The sequence below is a fragment of the Mus pahari genome, unplaced genomic scaffold (genome assembly GCF_900095145.1).
Source record: "Mus pahari unplaced genomic scaffold, PAHARI_EIJ_v1.1 scaffold_11968_1, whole genome shotgun sequence".
NCBI classification, from domain to species: domain Eukaryota; kingdom Metazoa; phylum Chordata; class Mammalia; order Rodentia; family Muridae; genus Mus; species Mus pahari.
Window position 1 is genome coordinate 1 of NW_018392805.1, and position 11955 is coordinate 11955.

The 11955-nt window shown below is 42.5% G+C and overlaps 1 pseudogene; it reads right to left on the minus strand.

Annotated features, from left to right (window-relative positions):
* Positions 1-10563: 10563 nt before the first annotated feature.
* LOC110315183 lies at positions 10564-10992 on the minus strand (annotated as a pseudogene).
* Positions 10993-11955: the final 963 nt, after the last annotated feature.

An 11955-nucleotide genomic window follows, 5' to 3' on the forward strand; every position in this document is an offset into this window, starting at 1 on the left:
TTTGTGTTCTCTTAGGGTTTGTATAACATCTGTCCAGGATCTTCTGGCTTTCATAGACTCTGGTGAGAAGTCTGGTGTAATTCTATCCTTTTCCCTTGCTACTTTTAATATTCTATCTTTATGTAGTACATTTGTTGTTCTGATTATTATGTGTCAGGAGGAATTTCTTTTCTGGTCCAGTCTATTTGAATTTCTTCTTGTATGTTCATGGGCATCTCTATAGGTATGGGAAGTTTTCTTCTATTATTTTGTTGAAGATATTTGCTGGCCCTTTAAGTTGAAAATCTTCATTCACATCTATACCTATTATCCTTAGGCTTTGTCTTTTCATTGTGTCCTGGATCTCCTGGATGTTTTGAGTTAAGATATTTTTGCATTTTGCATTTTCTTTGATTGTTGTGTCCATGTTTTCTATAGAATCTTCTGCATCTGAGATTCTCTCTTCCATCTCTTGTATTCTATTGTTAATGCTTGCATCTATGGTTCCTGGTTTCTTTCCTAGGATTTCTATCTCCAAAGTTGTCTCCCTTTGAGATTTCTTTATTGTTTCTACATCCCTTTTTAGATCTTGGATTGTTCTGTTCAATTCCATCATCTGTTTGGTTGTTTTTTCCTGCAGTTCTTTATGGAATTTTTGTGTTTCCTCTTTAAGGACTTCTACCTGATTAGAAGTGCTTTCCTGTAATTCTTTAAGTGATTTTTGTGCTTCCACTTTAAGTACCTCTACCTGTTTAGCAGTGTTCTCCTTCATTTCTTTAAGTGAGTTATTAATGCCCTTCTTAAAATCCTCTATCAACATCATGAGATATGAATTTTAATCTGAATCTTTCCTTTTGGGTGTGTTGGGGTATACAGAACTTGCTGTTCTGGTATTACTGGGTTCTGATGGTGCTGAGTGGTCTTGGTTTCTGTTAGTAAGATTCTTAAGTTTGCCTTTCACCATCTGGTAATCTCTGGTATTAGATGGTCTAACTGTCTCTGGTTGGAGCTTGTTTCTCCTGTGATTCTGTTAGCCTCTGTCAGCACTCCTGAGAGTCCAACTCTCTCCTGAGTTCCAGTGGTCAGAGCACTCTCTGCAAGCAAGCTCTCCTTTGGTGGGGAAGGTGCCCAGTAGTCTGGGTCTCAGCTTTGCCTCTTGCTGAGGATGAAGGCCACAAGGGACCCTGTCCAAGAAATTCTGTTTCTCCTGTGGCCAATGTGCTCTCCTTTCTGGAATGGTCTCTGAGAGACCCAGGATACATAATGGGAATCTCACCAGAGTCCCAGGATCAGAGCCCTCCCTAGAGGCTGCCTCTTTTCTGGTTGGGAAGGTGTGCAGAGATCTGGATCTCAGCTCTGCTTCCTGGCTGAAGATGAAGGCCCTAAGGGACCCTGTCCAAGAAGCTCTCTTGCTCTCCTGGGTGGACTGGTCTCTGAGAGACCAGGGATACAAGATAGTGATCTCGCCTGAGTCCAGGGGTCAGAGTTACCTTTATTGTTTTAAAAGAAGATTCCAATATAATAACAGAACCCTCCAAAACTTAGAAAAAATGAAATAAATTCATGCCCCCAAAAACGAACATAAACAAATAAAACAAAAAAGAACAGAAGGAAGAATGAAAGACCTAAACTACAATCAAATTAAACACACAGAAAAACTTTAGAGCCCATTATATGTTTGCCAATTACTCCTGAACATGAGGCTGTTGCACCAGGGAGATGTTAGTGATCCCCAAAACCACACACACACAGGAGCCGATCTGATGCAACTCACAGCAGGGTCTTAATTCTATTGGAGCCAGCTCTGACCCTCCAACTCACCATGATCACTTAGGAAAGTTTTAGTGGTGAGGGAGCGAGCCCCGAATGTCTATCGGTCAAGGCTTTATAGTAAGCAGCAGGCAGGGGATATGTGTGCAAGCATCTAATTGGAAAGCTCCTGTGACATAATTGGCTGGTGCTAAGAGTCATATCATAAATTTCTACTCCCTTCTGCATTGGAGGTCGTTAGTCAAGGGTGAGCTTATAATCTGAGGTGCAGGTTTGTTGGGGGAGTAACCAGGAGACACTGGTCTTGTTGGGGGTATAACCTAGAAACTCTGCTTTAGTTAGGAATTAGCTTAGGGTCTAGAGCTAGGCTCAGGTTTTCTTGGGGGGCAACATGGAAACTAATGCTATAACAGTCTGTTAGTCTACCTGAGTTCAAATTTAAGTAAGGTTCTCTAAAATGGAGTCTGAATTTAAAAGCTTTGGCATCAAGGCCTGTCGGAGTGGATAACGAAGGGCTCTTTAGCAGCCCCAAGCACTATAGGCAGGTAACACACTCACATTCCTCTTCTCTCTCTCGTACTAAACCCTTAGATTTCATTCTTAAAGCAGGACTTCAAGGTCTGTTCCCTTATTTATTGACTGACCCATTCCTGAATCTAATCACCAATGTCCAACAAATAAAATTTGCTATTTGGCTACACTAGCTAGCCTGTCTAATCAGGACTTTCCAACTCAATCTGGCATAGATTCTTCCTTTCTCCTTAAAAAGTCAACTCTTGAAAAAAAAAATCACGAGTTGCTTGCTGTCTGCTTTAGCCTGTTCCAGAGGCAGCACTCACTCCCTGCATTGTACTTTCAGGTTAATAACTCTCCTTTGGGTCAAGAATTTTGGCGTGTTCTGTACAAACTCTGAAGTGCCTCCCTCCCCTTACTTGGATCATAACTTGGATGGGTCTACAAGATCCCCCAACCCAGTTTTCAAATGCACAGGACCCTCCTGTCCCTGCTCCCTTCATCCAACAGTGCTTAACTGTTGACCTTCCCCAAGTTTTCCTGTCCTAAACATTCCCCAAAACACAAGGTGGTGACTGTTGAATGTTCCACATCCCTGCAATTTCTTTTTGGGTGTGAGGAGAATGCAGCCCACCATGGCCTTCAGCTGCCACCTTAGATTCCCTGGGTTGCATGATGGGCACGTTGCATTCAGTTCACTTTGTCTGCCACTTTTCCTTTCACTTTTAGTGATCTCTCCACTGTAATATGGAGTCTTTTCCAAGCAGTCCAAAAATCCTGTCAAAGGGTTCTGGATTTCTCCAGACTATTTCGTCCCTCTCTTCATGAAAGAGATTGGGTGGCAACCCCTCTCTTCCAGAGACCTCTCTATTGGCCATTTGAGAGCCAAGGGGATTCTCTGGGCTCTCTACCTTTGTCCTGGTCCACCATTAGGAAAGGTTCTCTCCATTCTGACTGTAGCTCCGATTCATACCCAACATTACTGGTGCATCTTAACACTTAAAAATGGTCCATTGTCTCACTAGATATTAAACAAAATGACAACTTAATAATTATGTGGGCACAAGTGCTGAAGGAAGGAAATTTCTCTTCTTTCCAGCCTCCCCTCTCCAGAGATTTGTGCCTCTCTCGGTCCCCCACTGTTTGTAATCTCCAAGTCCAAGTTGAGCTTCTCTTACCCTGTCTATTGCCTGTTGGCCATCAAAACCTCTGCCATAGCATCACAGGAATACCATAACTGACTAGTAGCCCAGAACTCTGGGCCAGTCCTGCTGCCCTTCTAATCCTCTTCCCTACCTCTTACTTGCAATCTTCATTTGTTATTTGGCTGCACTGGCTAACCTGTATAATAAGAATGTACAACCTCCCTCTAGAACAGTTGTCTCTTTTTCTTCTTTAAAAACCCACTCCTGCAAACAACATCAGCTGTGTCCTGTCTACTCTTATGCAATCCAGAGGCCATACTCTCTCTCTCCTAGTTTCCCTCCACAAAGATAATAAGTCTCCATTGTGCTGAGAATTTGGTGTTTGTGTGTATTCTATACTGACTCCAAGGGGCTTCCCTTTCCTTACAGTTGCTATACCCAGTGTTACTTTATTGGATAAAACTGACTTTCCCTCTTCCAACAGGTATACATGACTTGACTCTTATGACTAGGTTTTCATTTGTTCACTCAATCATTCAGTCATTCATTCCTTTTTTTAGATATATAAAAAAATATAATATGATAAAAAATACTATCACTTTGTAGTTGAACAAGACACACCTAAAGAAGGATAGGAACACAAAAGAAGACATAAGAAATAGAGACCTACCCATTGATTCACTCAGGATCCCACAAAATCACTAAACTGGAAGACTATCTCTTTAGGGAAGTTTTGGAACAGATCCATGCAGGTCCTATTTATGTTGCTCAGTCTCTATGAATTGATATGCACTTTGCTAACATTAATTTAGAGGGTTGTACCAGGCCTACAAACTTGAGTCTGACAATCCACTGAGGGGGTAGTGAGAATTAATGATAGGAAAAGCATAAAGAAGACACAGATACAGGAGATAGATTTGGGAGGGCTGTACAGTGAATACTTCAGCAACGAGTTTAATTGGTATGGCCTTTTTATATCCCTCACTGGAAACAAAATCCCAACCTAGCAAAAACAATGAATGATGTACACATAAGATATCTGGTCCCATCTGGAGATCTTCCCGTTCCCTCCACCAAGATTAATAGACCATTCATTCCTTTGCCTTTAACCTCAAGTGTATCTCCTCTTATCAGTTGATGTATGAACAGGTCAGGAAATCTGCCAGCAGGCTGTTACCCTCCTTGACTCAGCCTGTCAGACAGGCTTTCACAGAAGCAGGCAAAATGGCTCCCAACAAACAGCCTTGTTATTTTGGTGTTCTCCTTGCCCACTGACACTTGTAGTCTTTCTGTCTCTTCTTCCACATGGATCTCTGAGTTCTGAGAACAGGGATTTGATAGATGCAAGGTTTCTCATTCTCTGTGCAATCTTAGATTACCCACGGTATCCATATTTGTTCTTATCTGCTAGAGGAGGAAGCTTCTCTGATAATAGCTAATTTAAGATAATCATAGATTTAGGAGTATAGCAGAATATCATCAGCTATTAATTTATTAATACATTTTTGGTCTTTTTTTAAATAAACAGTATTATTCAGCTTTACCCTAGTTTTCTGGGTTGTGGTACTGAAGCAGTGTCTGATATAGCTTCCTGTAGCCACCTGCGGCCACACGAACAGGTTCCTGAGCGGGAGGCTGGAGCTGTAAAGGAGGGAATGGTGAGAGAAGAAAAGAGACTCAGACAGATTTCTGATCCAGGCCCAATATTTACTAGCAGTCTGTGCTTATATAGGGGGGAAGCCCATCTCCTGCCAAGCCAGGCTTCTTGATGATTTGTTGCTAAGTTGTTAGCACTAGTCTGTCAGAGCTGTTAGCATTAGGTTACCAATTCCACAGGTTGTCAGCTATCTCAGGAATATTTCAGGAAGACCTGGTTCAGCCTCTCAGTGGTAGCAGGGTCTTGGAGAAGAGTAGCAGCAGGTGACAGAACAATAGAACCATCTAAGTCAGAAGGCCCCACCCCAGGTAGTCTCATTCACAGTGGCAGCATCTTCAAATGCTGCTTAATTCCAGTGGTCTCTCCTGCATTCCCTGAGTAAATTTCCTGTCCTCTCACATTCCCCACCTGATCTTCCCTATGCAGTTTATCATTCTATCAGTCCACCCATAAAATTTATTCTATTCCCCCTACCAGGGATATCCACATGTTCTTTCTAGTCCATTCCTGTGTACCTAACCTCTCTATGTCTGTGGAGCATAGTTTGATTGTCATTTATTTAATGGTTAATTTATTAAATAATAAATAAATTAAATAATGCCATTTATTTAATGGTCGTGCACAAATTTCTCTGAGTCTGGGTTACCTCACTCAGGATATTTTCTGCTTCCATGGCAGAAGTTTTATGAATTAGCATTATTAAGTAATATTAATATATATGATTTGAGCGGATAAACCAAACAGCAGACCACGCCAAGGTGATTCCACGTGAGAGGTTTATTAAGCAGGGATGGGGAGCGGCAAAGCGGGTAGAAGAGTAGAGAAGACAGAGAGAAAGAGGAGGAGAAAAGGGGGAAGGGGGAAAGAGAAGAAGAGAAGAGAGCAGAGAGCGGGTTGAAGAGAGGAGGAGAAGAGAGCGAGGAGGGGGGTGATCCCCTAATTTATACGGAGAATGACATCACACCAATGAGGGTGGGGACTGAGCCAGGTGAGTTGTGGGATTGAGGGTCGTTGTCCTGGCAATGCAGGTCTAGTGTCACATGGTTGGGCCAGGCCTTGGAGTGTCCTGGTGCTAACATTCCTCCCTTCTTGTTATTATAAAAAGAAGGGGAGAAAAAGAGAAGGGAAACCAATGGTGAAGAGGGAATAGGGGCGTCGTCACTTTTCAGGGTATATCTGATCTTCGCCATCGGAGTTTGTATGGCAAATCATCTGAATCAGGTTCTCCTATGGACAGTGATTCTTTTGTGGGCAGAGGCTGGTAAACCTGTAACAGGAACTGAATAACAGCTTGGTTAGAAATTTTTTGTACTTGTCTCTGAAGGAAGGTAGAGATAAGATTGATAAAACAAGGACCAAATAATAATGGCAGGAAAATGACTAAGAAAGGTGTTATGACTGGAAGGATCCACTTCCATATGGGGTTTTCAAAGGTACCAGAACCAGATGTTGGCTGCAATTAACAGGTTAATTAAGTCAGAGCCAGCTTGAAGGTAGCCTTACTATAGTGCCTACAATTTATAAAATAATAAGTTTTCATGCAATTATTCAGGAGCAGGCATGTCTAAGACAGTCAGGTGATACTTGGTGTTCAATGGGAGGGCATATTTGTCCAAGTTTAGAGCAATAGATTCAGGAATTAGGAAAAAAAAAATGTCTGGTGAAAGCTGGGAAAACATTTCCCTAGCAGTCACATGCTTCTCTGAAAAGCCTGCATGCTATTTAAAGGTGGTGGGGCTCCTTTAAGGGCTCCCAAGAGCACTGAGGCTTGGGTAGCATGTGATTCTGTAAGCAAAGGTCTGAGGCAGGGAGTGGCCCAGCCCAGCATGGCAGTGGTTGAGGGAGGGGCCAGGTTGAGGCACTCCCTAGTCAGGATAGGTGGAGTGTACTGAGCAGTGCCTAGCAGTTGGCACCACTGTGGCCCAGAGCAGGCCATCAGTTCAAGCCTGGCCACCATTGCCTTCAGCCAGCCCCTTTCTGTGCTCTACTGCTGGTTTTAAGGAGGCTAGATCTGGCTAGGCCACATTGTCTTCACTTTGTGGCTAAGAATTTCACTGCAGTCACCTGAGATCTTCAGTTTCTTTCTTCAGAGACAGGAAGTTCTTGTCATACAGATCTTTTATTTGTTTGGTTAAAGTCACACCAAGGTATTTTATATTATTTGTGACAATTGTGAAGGTTGTCCTTTCCCTAATTTCTTTCTTAGTCTGTTTATCCTTTGAGTAGAGAAAGGCTACTGGGCCATCCTATGTACAGTTACCAAACCCAGACACTACGTGGATGCCAAAAAGTTCTTGCTGACAGGAGTCTTATATAGCTGCCTCCTGAGAGGCTCTGCCAGAACCTGACAAATAGAGAGACAGATCTCAAAGTCAACCATTGGACTGAGCACAGTGTTCCCAATAGAGCAGTTATAGAAAGGACTGAAGGAGCTGAAGGAATTTGCAACCCCATAGGAGGAACAACAATATCAACCATCCAGACCCTTTCCCCAGAGCTTCCAAGGACTAAACCACCAACCAAAGAATACACATGGTGGGACCCATGACTCCAGCTGCATATGTAGCAGAGGAAGGCCTTGTCAGACATCAATGGGAGGAGAGGCCCTTGGTCCTGTTAAGGCTTGATCCCTCAGTGTAGGAGAATGCCAGGAAAGGGAAGAAGGAGTAAGTGGGTGGGGAAATGCCCTCATAGAAGCAGGGGGAGGGGGATAGGATAGGGGATTTTGGGACTGGAAACCAGGAAAGTGGATAACATTTGAATTGTAAATAAAGAAAATATCTAATAAAAAGGATTTTAAAAAAATTTTAAAAAGAGAGAATTAGAGAGAAAAGACCATAGTAAATGGCTTGAGAATTTGTGAGGAAGCAAAGACAGGAGAAAGCCAGCTGAATCTCCATACTCTGCTACCTTACGCTTTTCTCTCATAAGAAAATGAAGACAGATAAAAATAAGATGATAATTAGGGAAATTTTTAATGCTCTTGATTGTATTCCTTATAAAAATTACATTAGGTATTTAATGAAACAGGCCAAAGGCAGAGAGTGAAGAGAAGCGCTTGGGGTTGCTTCAAACCTGATCTGTGTGAGATGGAAGTTGCTCTACTGTCAGAGACCAGATTGAGAAAGCCCAGGCATCTTACACCCAGGGCATCCCGCAGCCCAGACATCTTACACCCAGGGCATCCCGCAGCCCAGGCATCTTACACCCAGGGCATCCTGCAGCCCAGGCATCTTACACCCAGGGCATCCTGCAGCCCAGGTGTTTTCACAGTATGCAGCTAAGAGCCACATAGTTCTTTGTCAAGAGCCCTTCCCCCTCTCCCTCTGCAAGGCCACTCCTGGGAACCAGCAAGACCTAAACAGACATCAAGGACTGAGGGAGACTTCTCACATTCCAGAGCTGCCCAGAGCTGTCACCTTGAACTGTCAGGAGGATCCGGACTCTGAGATAGGACTCTTAGATAAGCGGCCCTATGTCCCAGGGCAGTGGCGCCAAGGACCCTAGATGAATCAAGAAAGGTATTAGACTTGCAAATAACTCTTCCCAATTATTTCTTTCACTGTATACCTTTGATCACTACCCCCCTCTCCAAATTGTTTTTAACCTGAGCATCTCGCCTTAGTAAAAGACACTATGACAAACATGCATGGTCTTGTCTCTTTCTTTATTCCCATTTCCCTCTAAGTTTGTGATCCCCCTCAAGGACCATGGAATAAAGTGTCCCATGGGCCAGGGCACTCTACCACAGGAACAGGTGACCAATGAGGAGTGTCCATTCTATGTACAGCTCATATGCCAATAGATAACATGAATGGGTTTCCAGTCTTCTAAGTGTTTGAATAAATGAGAAAGTTTTGAAAACTAAGTGCTATGACTAATTATTCATAGGTATTTGACTTAAAATGTGAGTTGATTTAGTTAAAATTTTCTTTTTGATTACACATAACATGTTTCTCACCTACAGATAGTAAATATATATGATTTAAATTTAAAAATATGTATTCACAATTCTTGAGAGGTTACCATTCCTTCAGAAAATTCTTTATGAACAAAAAATTGAAGAAAATTACAACAGTAACTTATGCCAAACCAAAAATATTCATCTGATGTAATACAAACCTTAAAAAGCATTAACACAGGCAATGTTAATATAGAGTACCTTTAAATAATTTCCATGACACACCTACAATTTAAATTTTAAGAGAGATATAAATAATAGCATAACCTAATGAATACTTACATATCAAAATATATTTATTTATATGGTATTTAAAAATAACAAAATTACAGATGTCATTGTATAGCAGTTCAGATATTGAAAGCGCCACATAAGCTTTCCAATACAGCAATAACTTTAGTATTTCTACCTGGAGTGTTCTGGACTGTTGAAAGCATGCACCATCACTGCTGAAGTGAGAACAGCATAGGAGACAGAATACAGTGTGCTTGCCAACCTGACACTCAGACCTCAGCCCAATCAAAGACTGTTGTGTTGTGTGTGGTATGTGTGGTATGGTATGTGGGTGTGTGAGTGTGTGTGTTGGGTGTGTATGTATGCTGTATGTGTGTGTGTGTGTGTGTGTGTGTGTGTGTGGTGTGGTGTATGGTGTGTGTTTGTGTGTGTGTGTGTGTGTAAGGTAGTCCACACATCAGCATGCTTGGGCCATCTGCAATTACTGCTGCCTACTAGACAAGAAAATTAAGAGTAACTAAAGGAACCACTGCTGGAAAGGGGTCTGCCTTCCCAGGGAACCCACCCATCCCTCCTCATGCTGTCTATACATATGTTGAGAATTAACAAATAATACTTTTGGATTTAGTTCTATAATAAGATAGGCTTAGAAAAAGCAATCAAAGGAAACTAATACAGACTTTTAAAAAAGATTTATTTATTTATTATATATAAGTACACCGTAGCTGTCCTCAGACACCCCAGAAAAGGGCATCAGATCTTGTTAAGGATGGTTGAGAGCCACCATGTGGTTGCTGGGATTTGAACTTAGTACCTTCAGAAGAGCAGTCAGTGCTCTTTACCTCTGAGCCATCTTGACCAGTTGAACAGAGGCATGAGTGTTTGATGTCAGTATCACTGATCAGTCCTGAGACTCAGAAGGCAGATGTTAAGATCACACCTGACTACCAACAGCAAAAAGCTGAGCAGTGGTGGCGCACACCTTTAATCCCAGCACTTGGGAGGCAGAGGCAGGCAGATTTTTGAGTTCAAGGTCAGCCTGGTCTACAGAGTGACTTCCAGGACAGCCAGGGCTACACAGAGAAACCCTTTCTTGAAAAACCAAAAAAAAACAAAACAAACAAACAAAAAAATCACACATCCTGGAGCACTCAACTGTCCCTCCACTTCTGATCTTTCTAGGACAACAAGCATTTGTCACATGTTGGGTTTTTTTTCCCCACCTTAACAAAAGTCTTGACATGCCACCTGTACATTCTAGTTGATTTTTAAACATTTGTTAAGTAAGGTCACACAGTTTCATCCTATCGGATCTGCTGATCTTTATCAGACTGCTTGATGGCAGAATCTGAGAGTTCTAACACAGGATTCACAAACCTGGAGTACTCAGAGTTGCTATTGTCGTCCATCTTGGCACTTACAAAGTTGTTCCCGCTCCAGCCCATTGGAGTCATCCGAGGCAGACATGGGGTTGCTGGCCTTCTTGCAGCTGTACTTCAGCAGTGCCCTCAGGATGTCTTCCTCTGTCTTGGAGCGCTCTCTCATGGTCAGCATCCTATTCATTCCTTCATCTTCCCACTCCAGGTCTAAGGAGATGCTTCATCATTTCCACTTGTCGATTTGGTTTTGGTCATTAGGTCACAGCTGCTTTCGGTATTTGATGTCAACATTATGGCGTCAGAAGATCGTCTAATACTGTGAAACCCTTCGTACTGTAACTTTATATGTTTTTTATTAGATATTTTCTTTATTTACATTTCATATGTTATCCCCTTTCCTAGTTTCCCCTCCAAAAATGCCCTAACCCATTCCCCCTCCTCCTGCTTCCCCAAGCCACCCAATCCCATTCCTGGTTCTGGCATTCCCCTATACTGGGGCCTAGAGCCTTCACAGGACCAAGGGACTCTCCTCCCATTGATGACCGACTAGGCCATCCTGTGCTACATATATAGCTAGATCGACAAACAACCACCAAACCCAGTCACTAGGCAGATGCCAACATGAGCCTGCTGACAGGAGCCTGATATAGCTGTCTCCTGCAAGTCTCTGCCAGTGCCTGGCAAATACAGAAGTAAAACCTATCTAATAAAGTCATTGAGCCACTGTACTTGTTGGGTTTTCTTAACTTGACATAAACTTAGGTAGATCTGGGAAGAGGGGAATTTAAATAAGAAAATGCCTCCACAGGAGTGGCCTGTAGTAAGTGTAGGGTGGATTATCTTGACAATGATTGATGTGGAAGGTCCAACACAGGGTTGGTAGTGTCACTCCTGAGAGGGGGATATTGGTTATTTAGGAAAGCAGGCTAAGCAAATCATGGGAAGCAAACTCTTTGTTCCCTAGATAATGAAGCTGTTTAGGAAGGTTATGGTTCTTCAAAAGGTAGAGACTGGCGGTCAGAAGTATGCTGTTTGGAGCAGTATTTGACATATTGTTTTTCAGCCACAATTCCTGATCATGCTATGCTTTCAGATTAGATATGAAATATGAGCAGTTAGCTTTGTGTTGCTGTCACATGGAGATCTTTTTGATTGCCCTGATGTACTTTCTGTGTGGAATTGTAAGCCAAAATACATTCTTTCATTATTAAAAAATGTCAGAGGGGGAAGGAGGAGGAGGGGAAGGAGGAGGAGGGGAAAGAGGAGGAAGAGGAGGAGGAGAAGGAGGAGGAGGAGCAAGAGAAGGAGGAGGAGGAG